The sequence below is a fragment of the Pteropus vampyrus genome, unplaced genomic scaffold (assembly GCF_000151845.1).
Source record: "Pteropus vampyrus isolate Shadow unplaced genomic scaffold, Pvam_2.0 Scaffold103, whole genome shotgun sequence".
Lineage (NCBI taxonomy): Eukaryota > Metazoa > Chordata > Mammalia > Chiroptera > Pteropodidae > Pteropus > Pteropus vampyrus.
In genome coordinates, this window is record NW_011888884.1 from 1,400,000 (window position 1) to 1,404,856 (window position 4,857).

Consider the following 4,857-nt stretch of genomic DNA (forward strand, 5'->3'; position numbering starts at 1 on the left):
GTCTTTGGTGGGAAGAGTGTTGGTTAAAAGGCAATTACCTCAGAGTGACTGAATTATGGGAAATTCACACTTTCTAAGGTATACATACCTATAAGTTTGGAAAGTTAACAGTGAAAGACAAGAACAAGAAATGCCTAAAATTAACTCTCTCAATTTCTACCTTAACCCAGGAAAAGAAAAGCAAATTAAATGTAAAGTAAGTTGAAGGAAGGAAATAACAGAAATAGGAGCAGAAATCAATGAAATGCAATGTGGACAAACAAACAAACAAACAAAAACAGTTATAGTAGTCTCCCCTTATCTACAGAAGAGACATTCAAGACCTTCCTGAAAAATCAGATAGTCCCAAACCCTAACTATATTATGTTTTTTCCTATACACACGTACCTATGATAAAGTTTAATTTATAAGTTAATTTATAAGTTTAATTTATAAGCACAGTAAGAGATGAACAACAATAACTAATAATAAAATAGAACAATTATAACAATGCACTGTCATAAAAGTTATGTGAATGTGATCTCTCTCAAAATATTGTGCTGGACCCACCCATCTTGTGATGACGTGAGATGAAACAGCGACTCCACGATGAGGCGACATCGGAGAATTGCATCGCCATTGTGAGGTGGTGTCAGGCTACCATAAGGGGGACTTGAACAGTAGCACTGCAATACCCTGACAGTGGACCTGATACCCGAGATGGTTACATAATATAAATGCAAGTGACTAATGGACAGACAGCTGAGCGTATCCAACGTGAGTGTATCATCTGGTGCGAGCGTATCCAGTGCGGAGATGCTGGATAAAGGGCTGAGTCGCGTCTGGGGCGGGAGGGAGCTGAGCTTGCTACTCGGAACTGCACGCTATTGACAACATGAGTTGTTTATTCTGTAATTGTCCATTTAATATTTTCAGACCACAGTTGATCTCAGGTAACTGAAATGGCAGAAAAACAAAATCATGGATAAGGGGGCCTACTGTAAACCAAAAGCTAATTTCCTGAAAAAAAATCAATAAAGATGACAAACCGCTAGCCATACTGATCAAGTTAAAAGAGAGTAAACACAATTGCCAATATCAGAAATGAAAGAGGGGACACTGCTACCAAGTTTACAGTCATTATGGGGACAATAAGAGAATATTATGAAAAGATTTTTGCCAATAAATTCGACAACGTAGATGAAATAGACATATGTCTTAAAAGATACCAATTAACAAAACTGACTCAAGAAGAAATAAGAAATCTGAGTATCCCAATGTCTGTTAAAGAAAATAAATTTGTAATTTAAAATCTTCTGAAAAAGAAACCTCCAGACCCAAATATCTTTACTGATAAATTCTATCAAGCATTTAAGGAAGAAATCATACCAATTCTCTGCAAACTAGTCAGAGAAGAGAAGAAGAGGGAACACTTCCCAACTCATTTTATGAGACCAACATTACCTCGAAACCTAAACCAGGCAAACACATTAAAAGAAATTAAAAAGAGACCAACATCCTTCATAATATAAATGCAAAAACCTGTAACAAAAATTCAGCAAATCAAATCAGGCAAAGTATACGAAAAGGAGAATACATCAAGTGTTTGAATATTATACAATTGAAATTAAATTTGTATATTTTACCATATTAACATATCAAAGGAGAAAACCTATATGAATTTCTCCAAAGATGCAAAGAAAGCATTTGGCAAAACTTAACATCAATTTCTTGTGAAGTTAAGCATGCATAGACTCAGCAATTTCACTCCTAAGTTACTCAAGATAAATGACAATATATGTCTACACAAAGACTAGTATGCAATGTTCATAGTAGTTTTATTCATACCAACAAAAACTGGAAACAATTCAAATAACCATTAACAAGGGGAATAGATAAATGAGTAGTAGTATACTCAGACAAGTGAAAACTTAGAAATAATAAAAATAGCCTATGATACCTACAATGACATAGATGAATCTCCATGTTCTTATGCTAAGTGAAAAAATCCGGACATAAAAAATACATACTATATGAAACGATAAGAAAGATAAATTTATATGAAACGATAAGAAAGATAAATTTAATCTGTTGTGACAGAAAGCAGATCAATGGATGCCTAGGACCAAGCGTAGGTAAAAAGTTGATTGAGAAAGGGCACAGGAAACATTTTTAGGATGATGGAAATGTTCTATATATTGTGATACTGATTATACAGGTGTATAAATATGTCGAAGGTCACCAAATGTACCCATAAGATGGGTTCATTTTAATATGAAAGTTACACCTCAATAAAACTATATTTATTTATTTATTTTACAAAAGCACATCCATTTCATTGGGAAAAGGGAACTGCCATTGGAGAGTCTTACAGTTGCTGGGTATGAATTCGAACTGAACCACGGAATGTTCTGGCATCACTGGTGAGGTCAAAGAAGCTTGTCTACTGGGGCTCTGGTGACGGTTTGAATCCTAACAGTCATACTGGTGCAGTAGGCACAGACAGTGCTGCTGATGTTGCCAGTTCAATGAAAATCTGAAGATATCAAAACACTGGAGCACTTTGATTTACACCTTTGTACTTGAGTCATTCCCGGCGGTTCCCAGAGAAGCAAGATCTGCCTGGCTTCATGGTCAAGGGGGTCGAGTCTCCAGCCACTTTTCCAGGAAGCCCCCAGTGCTGGTGCTGATGCTGGTGCTGGTGCCGATGCTGGTGCTGATGCCGGCCCTGTGGTGAAGAGGAATGAAAGCAGAAGCATTTAGAGGTACGGAGAACATGGCTTTAAGAGCTGAGAGTTTGGCCTGGTGGCACAAAGCTCACTAGACAAGACTGTGTCTCTCCTAGGGAGGAAATAGAGTGAGAACCAGGGTGTTCTCCCCACCATGGCGTGGGCAGACAGGACGGACTAGGGGATGAGGTTTATGTTCACAAGTCTCAGCATGACTGGAAGAGATATTACAGGCAGGTACATGCACAAGAGACTTTAAAACTCTAGGCCCAAGATATCTATCTTGAGCTCACACTCTTCTGGGGTAATCTCACTGACCTTCCAACTCCTTCCAATGCCACCAACTCCTTCTTCTAGGTGGGGCTCATGAGCTACGGTGCTCATTACTGTTGCCGAGTATAAGCTTTGTTCCTCATGGTGTCACCAGCATAAAGAGGCAACTCAAACTTAGGCCACCAGAAGGGGTAGTCAGGCCCTCTGTCCTCAGCCAGGATCTTTGGGTCATATTCACCAGTGTCCTTGCCTCATTTCACATCCTTGGTCATAAGAAAGCCAAAACCTGACAGCGTTCTAACTAAGCACATTTCACATATTTACTACTAAAACCTAATAAATGTCTGTTTCCTGATACTACAGATTTATCTTACAATAGACACTACTGTTCAAATAATATTGATAATGGCTAATACTTATAAAGCACTTACATTGTCCCAGAAACAGTGCTAAGTGTTCGAAATGTATGATTTCACTTAACCCCTACGACATTCTATGAGGTGGTTGCCATTATTCTCATTTCACAGATAGGGAAACTGAGGCTCTTAAACTTTCAGTCACTTGTCCAACTAGTACGTAATAGAGGAGGGATTTGAACCCAGGTCTGTCTGTTCTAATTATCATCCCCACCACTACCCTATCATCATTGGTGATAAAGAAGAGGAGAACTTTTTCTCTTAGCCCCTATGCTGTGGGTACAACTTTTTGGTGACTGACTGAGACACATATCTGTGATTAACACAGAGTCAGACAAATATTGTCCTTCTCTGTGTTGACAATGGGTCCCTACCCTTCAGGTCCTCGAAGGGTCTCAAGAAACAGCTTAGCCTGGTAGCAAGAGAAAAGGAAATTAGTTGTTCCATTGAAACACATTGCCATTTTGGTCCATCCTCGGTTTCCTGATGAACGATGATAATGATTCTGTGTTCCAGGTGCTGCAGTTGGCTGAGCTTTGATCCCGCTGATATCACCCGGCTTCAGTGCCCTGGAGAGTCATGCTGAGGATCTAGTGGGGCAGAGAGGGCTCTCAGAGTCTTGTGCCCCAACTTTCCTAACCATGCTCTGATTCCCCTGCTCCCCACTGTAAGTCTTGGGGCCTTCAGCGGGGTGCTTATAGAAGCATGTGGGAGAAAAAACTCTTAAGCTCTTTCATGAGAAGAGCTTCCACCCAATCTTGAGGCTCCCAGCACCCCTCCATGAGGCTGGATTTGGTGGGAGCGAGAGTGGATAGTGGAGGCGCGGGATTTCATTACAGCAAGACTAATGAGGGGCTTCCTTCTTCAGAACCAGGTGCCATACTGCATGGTGTAGGCTCAAAATGTAAGCACGGAGGAAATCCAAAGAAGGAGAGGTGATGAGAGCTAGGGCAGCGGAAAAGCCTTCAGAAGCAGGGAGCCATCAGCAAAGGGGCAGGATTCAGATGAGAAAGACATTTTTGGCAGAGAGCAGATGAAAGGTGATGCTAAATGATACCGAAAGGGAGGGGTTGGAGGGGAGGGATGTAGCCTGGAGAACCAACCCCATGGGGAGCCTGAGCAGCAGAGCAGACTGGGCCTGGAGGAGGATGAGAGCAGAGTTTTCAGGAACAGGGCCGTGCCATGCAGGGAGTGGCTTCCAAGGAAGACCGAACCCGCTGGATGGAGAGAAGACAGAGGGGCTGGAAGCGGGAGTCCCGTTAGGAGGTCTGATTTTATCGCCCAGTTCCAACATGTGGGCGTCCGCCTCCCCCACCCTTCAACACCTGCACCAAGCAATTATCCAGCACCAGCTGGGTGTCCTACAATTCAGCTCAGTTCTGACACTCCACCTGGAGAGAGTCTCAGGTCCCCCCGGGGTTAAGGGCTCAGTCCTACAAGGCTGCCCTCGCCCTTACTTC

General features: G+C 41.9%; 1 long non-coding RNA gene across 4 annotated transcripts in view; it reads right to left on the bottom strand.

The window, feature by feature from the left end:
* Positions 1–1,800: 1,800 nt before the first annotated feature.
* LOC111742878 overlaps positions 1,801–4,857 on the bottom strand; it is a 52,028-nt gene continuing 48,971 nt past the window's right edge. For 3 of the 4 annotated variants that reach the window (XR_002781510.1, XR_002781509.1, XR_002781508.1), the window contains one exon: positions 1,801–3,987. This is a non-coding gene — a long non-coding RNA (uncharacterized LOC111742878). The remainder of the gene's footprint in view (positions 3,988–4,857) is intronic. The other variant, XR_002781511.1, reaches the window with a different exon arrangement.